General features: G+C 43.6%; 1 protein-coding gene across 5 annotated transcripts in view; it reads right to left on the bottom strand.

The window, feature by feature from the left end:
• Positions 1-1,953: 1,953 nt before the first annotated feature.
• HIPK2 (homeodomain interacting protein kinase 2) overlaps positions 1,954-17,870 on the bottom strand; it is a 668,258-nt gene continuing 652,341 nt past the window's right edge. For all 5 annotated transcript variants that reach the window (XM_069628730.1, XM_069628733.1, XM_069628732.1 and 2 more), the window contains exon 16: positions 1,954-17,870. This exon is cut by the window's right edge and continues 12,197 nt beyond it. The gene's annotated coding sequence lies outside the window, so the exon portion shown is untranslated.

Here is a 17,870-nt window from a genome sequence, read left to right as displayed (position 1 = left end):
TTATTTTTTCTGCTGGTCAGTATTTTCCCCCTCAATTCTAGTAATATTTGTTCATCTTTGTAAATTCTGTCGTTATTGTTTCCTGCAATATTATCACTGGGTACCCATGAGAACATGTCATATGCAGAACTCTGTGCCATGCAGCGCAGTAACAATCGATTTGCCTTTCTTACGAAATGCAAGACAGGTGTCTAAGGTGGAGACTTGAGATTTGCATCCATATACTTTCTAAATGTCACATGTTACAGTGCAAGAGTCATGCTGGCTGGAATTGCAGGGTCTTGATGTTTACAAATATAACATTCAGGATGGGATTGGCAATGCATTGCCTAGATTATTACTGATTTCCATAGGTATACAGAACTGCTAAATGCACGTGCTGACTTGTAAAAACTTCACAGTGTGGGAGTGGGATTCCAGTTCCAGCTTATTCAGTGGGTTGTGCATTACTGAACAGCACAGAAAGATAATTGGGGAAGTCAGCTTGAGAAACCAAGAACAGGCTCCATGTCCTCCATGTCCTCCATGTTGTGGGTGCTGGGCACCAGAGAAGTATGAGCCTGTCTTCCCCGTATAGGAAGTATGCCTTATAAAATGCATACATAGCCTCTTCAATTTGGAGCTTAAGACTGCCACCAAAGGATCGTATTGGTCACTTGTTGCTTGGCCTGCAACACGCTGTACGCCTGTGTGTTATGCAGCCGTTTAGCCACTCTAATGTGAATGCATATGTTCACATTTACTAATGTGCTCTAACTTGCATATTAATGCAGGCCCTCTGTAAATGTTGTGAATTGTGCTCACTTTGGGTCAGATTCACAGAAGCGTTTTATAATGGTGCAATCCCAAAGGAAAACGTTCTGTGAATTGGGCCCAGTGTTTATTTGTGCAATTGAACATCGGCAAGCATACACTGCGTTTGCACCTATGAACATTTCAGTAAATCTCCTGCGTAAAACACAGGATTCTGTCTGACCATTTCTAATTTTCAGCATAGCATTGATCCAGTTGAGTGAAGCTTAGTTCCATCTATAGCTGGGAGGATAGCTCAGGGGCAACGTGTTGATCTTGGAAGCAAGACAACGCAGTGCAACACAGGTTCGAATACTGGCCCTGGGCTTAGAGATTGGTCTCCGGTATTAAGCATGTTACACAAGATTACTTAATTAATTAGGGAAATGCTGCCCTGTAATAGAGAACTCCATTATTGACAGAACATTTTGTGCTGGAGAATAAATAACTAGCTTTAAAACATTTTCTAAACCTACAACCTGTTCCCACTATCATGATAAAAGCTGCTGTGTTAATAAAGACATAACACTTCCATTTATGAGATACTGGTATCACAGGTGCCGCTAATGAGCAACAGCGCCTCTACAGTATCCTGGAAGGAAGTCCTGCCTAATTACAAGAGGTTCCATCTTAATAAAGATAGTGGTGTCTAATTACATTATCAGGTAACTTGCTCTCACAACCAGAGGAACTAGGAAGGAATCCCTGATGGAGTAGGGGGGTGGGGGGCGTAGTTGGGAAGTGAAGGAGACATTTTAGTTCCTGAAGTGTAATAATGATACAGCACCGTTTACAAAATGTTAGTAAATGGGTAATTCTAGAGTTGCAGCCTTTCATAAGAAACTGAAATAACACTTTTGTTCACTTGGATGGAAATCACTGTAGGAGGCCATGGTGGAAAAGAAACATGAAATAACCAAATGAACCCCACTTGGAGCCAAATAATTAAGTGAGCATTGCTGGAAGTGTAAACCCAGAACTGGGCTACATTTTGCAGTTCTCAGTATATGGGAGCTCAGAAGACATGACGGGGCTGGTGGTGTTCCCACTTTGCCCTAGGTCTACGCAGGTCTTTGACTGGCATACATTACAGTTGTTGTCAATAAAGTCGCGAACTAGCTTCCGTTCGTTCTCAAGACACAATAAATCACACGCACAGGCTTTACAATGACTTCAAACAGTTTAATGGAAGTCCAACAACAAGACAACTGTGATTACATCTCTACACATATACAATATGCATATGTGAGCTGACAGAATGTCCACTTAATACCTCGATTCACCTTTGAGACTGAAAGAAAAAAGAAAATGATCGGAAAAAAATAAACAGTGATTAACAAGCTATCACATGGTTCACACCACTGGAACCCTCCCTTTAGTCTCACCCTACAGTTAGCGATAATACAATTAAAATATCAATAATCTTCTATATCTTCTGTTAAAGTTATCTCATAAATTTACAACGCTAATTTGTTTCAAGACTAATATAAATTCACTCAATTTTTCTACAACGAAAAGGATTACCCATTTGAAGCACAAGACGTCAGGATTAGGACTGAGCCCATTTTGTGTTGTGTTTCTGTTCCAGTGTTGATGATTTGATCAGTTTAAAATACGTATTTTGGTAAAAAGAATCAGCATGGATTACTTAGTGAGCGCCAAACCTGGAACACTTCCGCCTTAAATCACCTCTCTCCCAAATCCACACTTTTAGTGACAAATGGCAATCGGGGTAAGTGCTTTCAGAACATTGCTCCACGGGGCACTGGATACATTACTCATAGTTGTGTCTTTGGTGTCAAATGTTTAATTCTCAAAGTGAGAAATGCAAAATTCAGTGATGGTTAAAAGTAAAGTGCGTGATGCCTGTATATTCTGCCAAGGGCATGTGACATGGTAACAATTCCTGGAGAAAATCAGTGGTGTCTTACAATTCTTGACAGGAAATAGGCCACACATTGAAAAGTCTTTAGAAAATGTTTACAGAATATGCACAGAACCATACAACTGTCCACAGCAAAAGACCAACCTTCTTAATTTCCTCTCCGAAAATAGAGAAACCAATTTTTCTCAGGTAAATGTTAGGAATGTTTCATTATATTTTATAGAAATTCTTGTATTTACTCAATGGTCCATAATCCCTTATAATGTATCAAATGTTAAATAAACTCTCTTAATAATAGTTCATAATTTCCATACAAATTGAGTTTTATGTTATTTAAAATGTGCAATGAATTGTTGTCTTTTGCAAAACCTATGCCCTATTTTTCGGGCAATGTGTATGTGTGTTTACTATGCAGGTCTGAGCAGGCCAGTAACAATAAAAATACAACACCCATAAAGTGCAATATCAAATATGTTGCAGTCATGAAACGAGTTTATGGGACCCTTTGAATAGAATGGCTATAATACTAATAGTTTTGACAGGACCCTAAATTACCATGGTTTAGTGTGATGGCAAGATGAGGAAGACTTTCTTTGAAACTGAGGTTTGCTAAGACCATAATTATGGGTTATTTCAAAGAAGCCCATGGAAAGGTCTGCGTATTTATGCAACTTTCTTTACACACAATGCCCTTCCTTTAATCCACACCTGCCCCAAACTTGCGTGATCACCACTCTAAAGCTGAACAACATATATAAGGTCACAACATGCTTGGAACAAGAAGACAGGTAATATTGTTGCATGTGTTGTGGTTTCGTTCCCACGTTCACTTGTGCAAGCACTGGGACGACATTTGAGCTGTGTGTGTGGGAAATCCTATCCCGTGGAACACTGAGCAGACAGCAGCTGAAACCGTGGTTCGTGAACAGCAAGTCATTTATTGCAGAGTAACGGACGCTCTGGATGCACACTTGTTGCAAGGAGATTTCCTGGGCTTTCGCACCCAAGAGAATGATGAAAAGTGACATCCCGGGGACCATATTCAATTCCCTAGGATGAGTAATGGGTAAAGCAATCCTAGGCAAACTAGACTTCTTCATCCAACATGGGATACCCTACAGTGTGTTTAACACCACAGTTTTGAGAAAATAACAGCAGTTATAATAAGCGGACTATTGTCCTTCAGAATGCCAAAGACATGCAAGTGCCACCACAACTGACTGAATCCTGTTTTGTTTGCAGAACCGGATATATATTTTCAGTTGGCGTTGAAATTTTTCCAGTGCGACCAAATGGATTGTAACGGCATGAACACACTGGGAGGCTGGCATAGGACATGCATTGGAAGAATTGCATCTTTTCATTTAACAATTTGTTTGCAGCAGCCCTGAGCCCCCTCAAGATGCATCAGTCCCGTTGGCCATTTCCTTCTTGGTTTTGCTCTGGAGGAATTGCAGAGCAACACTAGGGTATCTTTCCGATTACTCAATGTGGATAATATAAGTGTCTTTTTAGTTACCATATTAAAAGAGGTTCAGTGCTTCCCTTGGTGCTTTGGAGATTCTTCAAAATGTACCCCAACGCCTTCAGTGGTATCATCATTAAAGGTGACACAGTGGACCTCATTCTTCATTAACGGTGAAACAGTGGACCCCATTTAGAGTTTGGTGGAATGCGGTAAAACAGCTGACACCGAATGACCACAAATGTTACCATATTTCCGTCTCAACAAGAGGGTGAAATGGGCTTTCACTTCCAGTAAGTCCCAGTCTGTAGATTTTCCTACATGCTCCTGACCTACAATCATGGGGGCTTCGTAGCTAAGAAGACATTTCTGCATATTAAGATCAATTTCTGCATGTTGATATGATTGTTACGTTTGTGTGGGGCCTGCCTATGTAAAATGGATTCACATTTAGTCTCCTGAACCAAAGCAATCTATTCTGGAGTTTAAGGCCAGACCGCAGCCGTGGGTAGCCCACATTTAAAAAGCATCAATAAAAGAGATAACCTGGAAAAAGCACAAAAAAAGATCTATATGGAAAATGAATACATGAAAATGAAAAAGTGGCACAAAACATGCTGCATAAAGCCAAGGAGAGGAAATAGCACAGTGAAATAACTTACTAGTGGAATAATGCTTACATAGGATATGATAAGTCATTCATAACACACCAGTACACAAGTGTTTAGACTAGACAATGACCACCAAACATGGCGGTAGATTTTAAAGGAATGAAGCATTTTAAAAAAACACACGTTGAGAATAGTGGCGGTGGGCTCGACGACCCAGTGGCTGCTAAAATCCAGTCCGGCAGATTTTCAGTATATGCATAATTCAAAAGCATGCTGCAAATTTATATTTGATTAATTTTTAGAGCAGATGATGCTTGAGGATTCTGAAAACCAAAATAAATTGTATAATTTCGAGGATCAATTAGTCAATTTCCAATTGGCAAGCTTTCTACAAAAAACGTACATTCTCTCACACATTAAGACGCAACATTGTCTCACCAGTGTTCTGAGTCACCTGAGAAATCTATTCCTGGGAAAGCAAGCAGTACTGCAATTGCTGGAATGCCTTTGCATGGGGGCGGAAGTGGGCGTGGAAGTATAGGAGGGGTGCAGGGGAAGAGCAGTAAACTGTTGATATAAGACATTCTCTCCCCCATGATATGGAAGCTATGTGATACATTCAAGCAAGAAAAGTGTGCCTAGAGCGGGTAATGGAGGTGGAGTGAGTGCAGCGAGAACCATGTGGTAACAGCATGAAACAAAATCTATCCAAAAAGGACCTTCTAGAACACAGCGCTTTCACATATCACAGGTATGGGAAACACCTGGTCCTGTTCAAGAAATAGAATACGCGCTCACCATCAGGCAACAAGCAGGCCCAAGTGTTGATACCAATAATTTGGACTAGTCTTTTGGATATGTTTGTAAACATACTTTCTTGTGGAAGCTTGCATGAGGTTATTCATACACAGCCAGTGTATAAACACAGGTGGTATTGCTGGTACAGGTAGTATTACTACCTGTAATCATGGTGGGCACAGATAATCACACCATTATCCGGACAGTTGAGCAAGACGGATATTCATTTTTCCTTAATCAAGGAAGCAAAGACTCCGAAACACATTAACGTTGTGGACTGTATAAAATCGGTGTTTGAAACATGCTAAAAAGGGAAGTGGAAAAATAGGTGACAACATGTAAGCATGATTAATTTAATGTGTCTTATTATTGTATTACTTTTAACGCACAACACACTTTTAGGCCTCAGTGCGCACATAGAAAACAACCAGTCCAGTGAGGAGAAGCAAGGATCCAGAATCAGGAAGTCACAAGGAAGAGAGGGAAATTAGTCTTTGGAAATATAAAAGTGGGTTTTATAGCCTTCTTAAAACCAGAGAGGCATGTTAGAGGGAAGGGAATTACACACGCCTGGCACACATGCATCACAGCCAGTACCACCAACATTATTCAGTTGGAACTGGGGAGGAAGGAGTTTGTTAGTGCCATTGGAACAAAGTGTTCTAATGGCAGGAGCCTTATGTAGTCGTTTCGATAAATAGCCAGGTGCTTTACTAGCAAGACATTTATAAGTGAGGGAGAGGTTTTTGTATGATCTCCGATGATGGACAACCAGCCAGTGGAGAGATCTTCTAGCCTCAGTAACATGATCAGTCCTGCCCAGGCCACATATGGCTATCCGTTTTGGGCCACCTGCAGAGTGTTCAAATTGGAAGTGCCCACCAATAAGTTGCTGCATAGACAGCACGATTGTCTGCTTGGTCAGCTCACGCTTTTGCCAGTTCACGGATACCAGGTGTGATTCACCAGTTTGTAGTCTCAGGCAAAATTCAGATTGTATTCTTGTTTGGTGATGTATGTGGTAGCACACAGGGGTGGAAATGGAAAATAATTGGTGGGTGATCCCACAAGGGCCTGGGGTGGAGTTTGGGGCAGGGGCCGGTGTCTGAAGAGGCAGGGTTAAGGGGGGGCGGAGCTCACAGTTGACCTCTGATCAAAAGAAATGTCCAAAATAATAGTTTAAAACGGCCCTATTTCCTTCATGCTGCTTCTTTTCCAAACTATATATCAATTCCACTTTAAACCACTTCCATGGCACTGGTGATGAATTACTTCACTATGCGTAAAATAGTTTCGACCAGTGTTGCTGAGTAAATATTCTTTAAAATGCACAATTTGCATTACATTTTTATTCAAAAAAACGTCCCCTTGGGTACTATTCAAACACAGTGATTTCTGTTCACCATAAGCAAAGTTTTGCTTTACTTGAACCACACCCAGCACAGCGCCTGTAGCTCCTCTCTGAAAGCAGTTGGGTGGCTGAATCGTGTGTGATGTTAATAGGGGTATTTATTTATGCAATGTTTGTCGGATACATAAATAATCCGGATCCATGTATCCGACAAACATTAAATAAATAAATAAATAAACCCAGTCGTAGCTGAGGACTGTAACTTCCTCTTGTGACCTCTTGCATGGGGTCACCAGAGGAAGTTACAGTTTGCTCGCGTGCACTTTATTTTTCTTCTCCCCAGTGCAGAGCAGGGGTTTGGGGCGGCTGACTCTGGCCGGATTCTGAGATCCGGCTACACATCTGGTGCCAGATCTCGGATCCGGCGAGAGCCGGCCCAATGACCAGCCCTTGTAGCACACACTGCAAACAATACTGTTTCTATGGACATCAAGGGCAGGCCCAATGACCAGCCCTGGTAGCACACACTGCAAACAATACTGTTTCTCTGGACATCAAGGGCAGGATGCAGTAACTTACAGAGGTGGGTTTGTTAGGTCTTTTCTGAATGATAGGATGGGTAGCTATGAATTGTTGTGGAAGGGGAGCTTTTTCCCCGGGGCCTACAAGTCTAGACATTGGGATGGAGACCAGGAGATGCATAGAGAGTGGTGGTTAAGGGTCTGTGGCATCCTTATTTTACAGATGTTTGTGGGGGTTGTTCTAACTAGCTCGTAGGCTGCTGATGCTTATGAGTTGTGGGCACATATTTCTATTACGTATTCATGCATTGTCTAATATTGCTGAATGTCAGAGCAAAGTTAGAGCTCAGAAAGCACCATTTTTTTGGATTGACTAGGTGCTTTTTAGGATACCATGAGAGATCCCATGAATCGGGAGTCACAAATTCCATCAACCCTATCGGATAACCCTATGCCACAGGTTCAGATTATCTGTCCAACAAGGACACAGATGGGCCTGAATGGGAACAAATTCACAAAGAGGCAGACATTGTGATCCTCCAATCTAGGCTCTTCGGCGGAGCCGCAGGAAGGTCCCATTCTGCAAAAGTTAGAATTGGGTCACAAATGTTAATCAGAGACACTTCTCCAAGAGCACCCAAGGGCTCAGATGTTTCCACCTTTAAGAGACTGCTCATTGTTGATAGGCCTGTCAGAAACACACAGTCCAAAGACTTTTCTGGCAGAGAGGCGAGGTCACACACACCATTTTAAGTCCCGAATAACTGCAAGGTAAATCCTTGTCCGGTTATGGTCCTCTGTATCGAGCAGGGAAACACTAAGATGCTGCATGCAACTAAAATAATGTATTGCTTTAATGTCGTGGCTTTGCATACATTTGTCCTGGGCACTCTGTGGCAAACAGGGCGTGTGACCTCTGTGGGACTACGTGTCTTCCCATGGAATCCACATTTCTCCTCATTGGCGATGAATTGACTAGTTATGGTGCATATATGTTGGGGGCAGGGTTTTGGAAACTACCCTAAGAAAGATCAATTGTTACTCTTGAGCCAGAGTGCCTGCCCTTCTGCCTTTCGTCCAACACCTTGAGTATGAGGTCATGCATGTTTAGCTGATATTTTGCAACCTTTATTTATAAAGCAAGCTGGAGTCCTTTGGCTTGGACATGTGGCTCTGATGGGGAGAACTAACACGCTGCCAATGTGCAAATACTGAATGGCCATATCCAAACTAACTTCCCATGATGGAGAGCCAAAGAAACAAATCCTCATCAGATCTTGGGTTCAGCCTTGTGGGAAACAGGAAGGAAGGGATTGAAACCTGGGACAGGTGATTGCCCTAACACCATAGAAATTGAGACTGTGTATTGGTCCGACAAATGTTAAGGGAATAAGATGCTCTATTGCTTGCATTGCAGAAGCCCAGAGATTGCAGAGAAATAGAAAAGTATAAAAGAATCCAGTCTGTGATATGATGTCACAGAGGGAGTTGAAAAACCCAATTCTCTACGCCCAAGCTAAGGGACGGTAAAACGGTCAGTTCAGAGGATGTCCTTGACAGACTTTTGAACAAGTATGGCCCACAAGAAAAGAGGTAGCAGCCATTCACCCCCCACTAGAAATGCCTGGATCTATGTTAAAGATTAGGCGTTTGTGGGGTGCCCACCTATTTCTATTTGGGGCTTAAAACTGGTATTCAGAGGAGGCAGCCTTTCAGACCACTTGATCAAGTGGGAGAAGACATGACAAGAAGTACAAACTCCTTGTTCTGCATCCAGCAATGTAACCATTAGAACACTGTGAGAATGAATATATGCATGGAAAAATGGACTAAAATAGAATTCAGGACAAAAAGGCAATGGAATGGGAGCTGGCCACATAACAGGCACTCTCATGCGTGGATAGCCTTCCGCGTGTATATTTTAGGGTAAACGTCCCTTTACTCGACATTGCTTGTGATATACTATTGATGCACTGACATATTAAAGCCAGTACACATTAAAGCTATTGTTACTTCTACTGGGCAAACGATCACAGTCCAGTGGTTGCCTCTAGGCGTTGGAAAGGAATGGAACACATCTCAATCCCACAACACAATGGAAGAGAAATGTCTTGAGATGTTCCTAAAGAATACATTATTATAAATAGATCTCAACTTGAAAGTTAAGGTGTTGCATAATTTTGTTGCTACAGCTTACAAGGGACGGCCCCTCATTGTTTTTAAGATGAATCAGATGAGGACACAGTCCACAGGGACTATAGGGAGTCAACCCTTTCCTCGGGAATTGTGGGCATTAGCCATAAACAGCCCTATGCAGAGTGCTCCAGAAAAGATTTTGAAGTGGGTGTATTGTACTTGCTATATGTTAAAGTTGTGAGTAACATTTTTGGGGGACTAAAAAAGAAGTCCCATTCCCAACTAGAGAATTTTATAAGGGAGTACAAATATGCTTTCAATGTACAACAGATTTCTTAAATAAATATTTCTTTGCACCTAGTTATTCATGCACTTTAAAAGATACAGTTTCGCCACTTTAGAACAGGCTGTAGTAATAATAATAATACAGTTTCCTCCTGTGGCTCTACGTGTAGTACTGGTCGAAACATGCATGGAGCCGTGTGGGTCACAGGGGGACAGGCTCCTATTTGTCCATTTCCTATTTGTTGTTGGGAGTATTTTTACTCAATATTTTTTGGGGTCAAAGTGTCTGATGCACCCCTTATCTGTAGGGCTGCTAAACGAGTATTCTTAAACTCCAGTAGTGCCATACCTGGCAGCCAATGTAGCGCACGTCGATCCAGGGAGATAGGCCATACTTATGCTTTCTCGTCAGAAGATGTGGAGCGCCATTGTCCACTCTTCAGTCTGTACAATAAAAAGAGTGGGAGCCCCAAAAATACTATTTGCTTCATCGAAGTGTGAAAATGCGAAGGCAATTACTGCCCAGACTGACTTGGGAAAGGGGGAGATTTGTCCCGTTGGCAGCCTACGATTAAAGAAACCCTTTTTTTCGACAGAGCTATCTCAGTAGGTCCTCCTCAATCCAAACTCCTAGATTATGTACAGATCTAGAGGAATTGGACAATCAGGCAATTATGCTGGAGACAGGTGTTATGGCCAACCAACAGGATCCCCATTTTTGAGGGATTCAATATTAATACATTTAGGCTCATCCAGTGTTCAGATACAATTAGGGAGCTGCTGACCCTGGTGTGAGCTTCTGAATTGGGTGACCTATGCTAAAACATGATCCGATTCTCAGCCCATGGGGTAAGGTAAATATTGAATAACGGGAACAGCCGAGGGACTGAAGGTCTCCACATTCTAATTTCCATGGACAAGAATGTTTTAGAAAGTGAAAGGTGGACATATTGTTGGTGTCTGGTCAGCAAGGACTGTATCCATTTGAGGGTCGAGGTTTGTATCCCTATGGTCTGAAGATGAGTAGGTATAATTGAGTGGCTCACACTATTTAATGCAGATTCTGATGTTAGCAAGCCTGGGACTGTGACCACAGGTACATAAGTTGAAAGATGTCCTTGCAAATACCCAAGCCATAGATAAGCAACAAATAAAGTAAGAAGAGTGCTGCTGTTTGGTTTGCAATCATATCGCAGCAACCTCAATCAACACAATGATTGCCTTCTGCATATTGGATATTGGCAATTTATGGTGCGGCCAGAGTGGCACAGCGAGTAGAGCGCTCGCTTTGACATCCGTGCAGAGCCTGCTAATGCAGGTTCGAATCCCGGCAAGGCCAAACTCAGCCTTTCATCCTTCCGAGGTCGATAAATGAGCCCCACACACCGTGGGTAATAATAAGCAGCGCTCAGATACCTGAGGGTTAGTAGCGCTATATAAATGCAAAATTATTATTATTATTAAAAAGTGCTCAGTTGATGTTTACTAGGGACCAAAGCAGACTATGATCTGAAGAAAGCTCGTCAGAGCCAAGGGGTCACCAGGTTTTGTGAGGTGCTTTTGCAATGGAACTTCACAAGTTGTGTAAAAGGCTCGACTTCTTGACATTACGTAACCTGCTGCCAGGATTGGACAAATGCAGGCTTGGCTGAAATAAGTTTAGTTTTTTTCCTCTGCTGAATGGAAATGTTGACATTTAAGTCCCATAATATATTTGATTGTAAAACGAAGGTCTCGGGGGAACCTGTATCAAAGAAGCCACCTGTTGCTACACCATAAACAGCAGATGGCACGTTCCATCAAGGATCTTTTGGTGCCTTCAGCAGCAAAATCATCCTCTCCTACACTTTCCACAACACCATTCTGCGTGGCTATAAATGGGAGGAATTAGTGTGGAGGCAATTTAAAGGGCCTCTACAAAGTTCTTACCAATGCAAAACAATTGTCACTGGAGCACATGCCATTATTCCAGTACAAGAAGTCCACCACAGCCTGGTCGATACACTTCCATTGCACCCCTTGCTATTGCAGCACTAATGGTGCACAGTATAGCTAGGCCAATGAAAAGAATTCATTCTCACCTGAACCTACCTGCCCAGACCCCAGTGTTTCCAGCAATAGTGGGCGACGGTCAGACTCAATGCACCACAGCCCTCTCCTTGACCACCTTCTGTCGGTCCAGCACTAGTGGCTCACAATGGATCGTCCAATGTGTTATCAACCCTCGATTCGAGTGCCCCATCATTTTAACACCAGTGCTTCACTGTAATGCACCTCAGTCTTCATCTTAAGCACTACTGGCAATTCCAGCCCCAAATCTCTACAGCAATGCACCCTAAACCTCACTTCAAGCATCTCTTATGATTCAATCACTAGTGCTTTACGATAGCCCCCCCAATCTTCTCTTCAAGCACCGCTAGTGCTTTACCGTCATGCACCCCAATCCTCAATTCAGATACCCCTTGTAATTCCAACACTAGAGCGCTCCCCAATGCACCTCAATCGTCACCTGCAGAACCTCCTATTTTCTTTCAATGGAGACCGCGACACATGCACAGAAAGCCTCACTTTCAGAACCTCCTCTTCTGATTGCACACTTGCCACATGCACCTCAATCCCCAGTTGCGGCACTGCATTCTAGACGAGATCAAGGGACCCACAACAGCTCTGACAGCACACGTCAATGTTCACCAGCAGCACCCTCCTCTACAGTTGCACTGTGGGCAGAGTTGGGCCAGTGCAACCGACTCCTCACAGGAACCGCTGGCTCCTATTGCATTGTTTCGGGCCCAGTAATACTCAACTAAAACACTGCGCCCCTCACATGCAGAATTCCCTTCAGTTTCCATGCTGATAAATACACATGCCTTTCATTCTTCACTTGCACCACACCCTACTCCTCCAGTACTAGAGTCTGACACGTGCACCCACATCTTCACCTGCAACACAAAGGCTGATACATTCCATGGCATCTGCGAAAGCTCAGCCAAGGTTTTTCCTTATTTACTGGTGGGACACTTCTTTACTCCTGCACTTGGAACAACACACTCTGCTCCAACAAAGGAACTCATTACTGATCAGGCAACTCGGTTTAAGGACTGTGACACAGCTCTACATCAGAACCTAACCAAGCCTTGCAGCACACCTTGCTATCCCAGTACTGATACCCAACTCAGCTCGGACGATGCACAGAATAGTGGCCTGCAGCACCAGGCAAATCTGTGGTGAGACAATGCACACCTCCATCCGGGCCGCTCAAATCGGCTCTGCTAAACCTCAGGCTTTTGTAGGGGTGGCACTTTGCACCGATCTACAGTGCACATCAGTGCCGATCTCACCCAGGCTTTGCTTATGGAGAGCCTGTCCCTTGAGAGGGACTTGCCTGTTTGCCTGAGCTCTCTTGCACAGGTGGTTAATTGTGATTCAGTCGCAAGGTTTTGCCACTGTACAGTGCTGTGAGTTTGACAACAGACACATCGTCCTATCACAGATTAGTTTTGCCCCAGAGCTTGCTATGTCGTAGCTCAACCCAGGCATACAGCTCCTGCCTTGAGAGGCCCATCGAGCTCTACCAAACCCTCCGACTCCTGGCCAGCAGCTTTCCCCAAAGAGTGCTGAGCCGCCAAGCATTTCCACCAAACGTGTCTTTCATGAACTCGCTTTGCCAGTACGGTGGCTCAATGGAATATTGCCACCTTAACTCAATTCTGACATAGCCCTTCCCCCCTCAATTATGCAATGTCTTTGCTGTGTCCAATGAAACCTTTCCCAACACATCCCATTTCAGCCATACTTGAATTCCAGCTATTTCAGATCTCGGACCCACACACAGCTCCACAACTCTATCCATTACCAACTGTGAGCCCTCTTATTTCAGAAATGTGGCCAACACAAACCTATCTCACTGCAACCCTAATACAGAGCAGATCCTGATGTTCCAGGCCTGGAAAACACATGCCACTCAATGCCTGAGGGAGAGCAGACCTGCTACTCGAAGTCTACTCTACCCATACAACGCTCCGACACAGTATCTAAAACTTACTGATGCCCTCCTATTGCAGGACTCAGACCCATGTTCAGGTCTTTCACTGAACCTTTAACCTACGGTGGGCCCTGCTATTCTAAGACTGCTCTCGGATACACACACACCTGCCACAGTATCTATAACTTATCAGCCATGCTCTTGCAAGAGCACACAACGGTCAACACATATGTCTGGTGGTATAACCCTAGTCTGAAGTGACCCCACCTATTCTTCCAGGACCAGACCCCCACACCGCTCTATCAGTGGGATCTATAAACTACAGCAGGCACTTCTATTCCAAGGCTTAGACCCATGCACAGCTTCCACTGTATCTATAACCTATAGTGGCCCCATGCGATTCCATGAGATGTGGGTGAAACTGCATTTAATTAATACTGAAAGACAGGGATGCTGTGTTCAAGTATTACAGGGGCTAGAGGTGGGGGAGCTGCGTTTATGAAGTAGTAAAAAATAAGTGGGGTGGGGGAAGCTGTAATTAAGTAGTACCAACGCCAGAGAGGTAATGGAAGTCAGACATGTAATGGAAGCTGGGTTTAATCAGGATGGAAGCCAGAGGTTTGAGAGAAGATGTGACTAAGTAGTACAGAAGCCCGAGGAGAGCTGAGTTTAAGTAGTAGAGAAGATGTGGGGGAAGTCGTGCTTAAGTAGCCAATTGTATGAGCAAAGCTGTGTGTATGTACTATAGACGGAGGAGCAACAGAAACGGTTAAATAATACAGATGCAAATGGTGTGAAGGAAGCTGTGATTAAGTAGTACAGAGGCCAGCGGTGTGAGAGTAGATGTGTTTAAGCAGCACAGAAGCCAGAGGTGCAAGGGGAGCTAGTTTTTAGTAGAGAAGATGGAGGTGAAGAGGAAGCAGGGCTTAAGTACTAAATCTGCTAAAGCTGTGGGAGATGCTGCGTTTCGTAGTAAGCTGTGTTTAAGTAGTACATAAGCTACACTTTAGGGGAAGCTACGTTTAAGTGTTGCAGAAGACAGATATGCAAGGGAACCTGTGCTTATGTAGCACTTATGCACACATTGTGAGGAAAGCTGTGTTTAAGTAGTACTGAAGCTAGGGCTGTAGGGGATGCTAAGTGTTAGAGAAGTCGAGGGTGCAAGAGCATACATACCACCATTATGCATTCCATGTGGGAGACTAGAGTCCAGTACTGGTTTTAACTTTGCATTCTGGGACTTGTCCTGAATGTCCCCATGATAAAGTCAGGACTACAAGTCCCAGAATGCAAAGTTAAAACCAGCATTGAACTAGTGTCTCTCAACTGTTATGTTAACTTTATTTCTAAAGCGCACGTACACCAGAAGGCACCTTGGTGCTAGAGGCGACCCCCACAGGACAGCAGACTGAGCAAAAGATCCTGACTCAATTAAAAAAAAGATACATTTTTAGAGAAACTCTGAAAAGATGGTCATCCTCAATAGCCCGGAAGTGAGCACAGAAGTTGATTCCGCAGCCTAGCTGCCACCACTGAGAATGCCCAGCCCCCAATCTGAGAGAATCTAATATGGGATCTGAATAAGGTATGCCTCTTGCGAGCGAAGTGCTCGGGAGGGTGTCTAGAGGCAGAACTGCACCCACACCGTGAAATGCACGATGAACTATGCAAAGAGATTTCAAATGAATCAGTTCGGATTCCAGGGTGATTGAAGTGACCGAAGAATCAGAGAAACATGAGCTCCATACAGAGTTTGTGGTGCTATCCACGTAGCCAAATTCCGCAGAACTTGGATACGCTTAATAAGATAAGCAGGCTGCGCCAAGAAAAGACAATTACAATAATCTACAGAGTCGAAAACCAGCAAAGCAATCATTCTTAGATGAGATGGAAGCTAAGTCGAGACTTTACAAAGCACCTCGCAATGGTAATGACCAGCCTGGCCAACAGCACTCATTCGGACTCCGGCCGACAAAAAGGCAGAGATCTTAAAACCCAAATCCTTAAACAAAGAGATTGGTGAAGGAAAGGGCCCAAGTGAGGAAAGCCAAAAGGGAGTCCACAAAGAAACAGCCGAGGGAGGACCCACCACCAACACCGCTGTTCTATCACCATTCAACTTCAGCCAAGTGCTGCTCATCCAGATACCCACAGATTCCAAACAAGTCCTCAAATGAGAAGTAGCCTTGGCTTGAGAGAGATCAAGACGGACAATGATCTGCATATCATCCGTATAGGAATAAAACAAGAAGCTGTGGGACTGGATGAGCTTCGCAAAGGGCCGGATGTAAATGTTGAACAGGATGGGAAAGGTGGCCGATCCCTGAGGAACCCCACATGTAAGAGGAACTGGTGTTGAGCGAAAAAAAGAAAGACAACAATTCTGCCTGGTCAGTTAAGAAAGAACTAAACCAAGTCAAGACTAGGCCTGACAACCCTGCCCCCGCCAGATGCTCAAGCAAGACCAAATGATCGATGGTGTTGAATGCAGCTAACAGATCAAGCAAAATAAGTGCATTGACACCACATTTTAGTTTTTTTTATTGGTTATTTGTAATGCGCAGTATACAGCAAAAAGTGTGTTTCGAGGTGCATCAAGACAAGGGGGGAATAGGCAAGAGGGATAAAATTCATACACCATAAAGCCTGGCCAGATCATCAACTACTGAAACAGTATGCTTACAGTACCGCATCCTGGTTGATATCCAGACTGAAAAAGTTCAAAAAAGAAAAACTCCTCAAGAAAAGTACTAAGTAAGGGATTCACTAAAGACTCGGAGGAGCTTCCTTAAAAAAGGAAGCAATGAAATGGATGCAAAATTAGCAGTAACAGCAGAGTCCAAAGAAGCTTTTTAAGAAGCAGAATTACCGGAGCGTATTTCAAGGCAGTTGGAATAGTGCTGGATGCAATAGAACGTTTGATCGCCTGAGCATCCGGGGAGGCAAGAGCCGGTATGATCTCTTTCAGAATGGCAAACGGTATAGGATCCAAGGGTGAAGCAATTTCATTCTGTTGGTAGCAGCAATGATATCTGCTGAAGAGAAGAGAGGACAGACAGACCACACATGTGACAAGCCACTCACAGGTGGCTGCAGCACCGGATCCTCCATCGTTAATCCAGAGGATCGAATTTTCTCACGAATAGTAGCAACTTTCTCTATGAAATAGGAAGACAGAGGGCCTCATTACAAGGTCCCCGGTCTGGAAAAAATGCCAGAATAAATGATGATAATACCAGCACCAGCATTTTTTACAGACGGGGGAAACACAAACTTGCCGGTAGGGTCAGTGAACTAAATATTAAATCATTGCCTGAATCACCTGCACCGGTACTACCGGTGGTGATGATTTCGGCAATCCCATCCCATGGAGTCTTATGGGACAAATATATGAGGAATTGTGTGTTTTAGTAGCACAGACGATGGAGGAGGGAAGCTGTGTTTAAGTAGTTAAGAATCCAGCGCTGCAACGAAAGCGGTGTTTAAGTCATTGGACTTAGGTGTGAGGAAAGCCGGACTTAAATAGTACAGAAGCAAGCAATGTGGGGGAAGTTGTGTTTGAACAGTACAGATGCAAGAGTTTCAAGGGAACCTGTGTTCAAGTAGCACTGAAACCAGAGGTGCAGGGAAAGTTGTGTTTAAGTAGCACCAACATACAGTTTTGAGGGAAGATGAGTCTTCATAGCACAGAAACCAGAGATGTAAGGAGAGCTATGGTCAAGTAGTTCAGAAGGCACCAGTGCAAAGGAAGATCTGTTGAAGTAGCAGACATCAGAGGTGCAAGGGAAGCAATCTCTAAGCAGTAGAGAGGCCATCTTGTCTATGGAAGAGATACTTAAGTAGGAACATGGCGAAGGTGCAAGGGAAGCAGTGTTTAAATAATAAAGAAGCCGAAGCTGCGTGTTAGTAATACAAAGGTCACAGGTGCGAAGGTAGCTGTGTGAAAATATTAAAGCCAGAGGCATGAGCGAAGCTGTTCTGAAGTAGGACAGAAGCTAGCGGTGTTGGGGAAGCTGTGTTAAGATGTTACAAAAGCCAAGAGAG

Source organism: Ambystoma mexicanum, chromosome 12, assembly GCF_040938575.1.
Source record: "Ambystoma mexicanum isolate Mex_15411 chromosome 12, UKY_AmexF1_1, whole genome shotgun sequence".
NCBI lineage: Eukaryota > Metazoa > Chordata > Amphibia > Caudata > Ambystomatidae > Ambystoma > Ambystoma mexicanum.
This window is presented reverse-complemented; position numbering and strand designations above follow the sequence as displayed.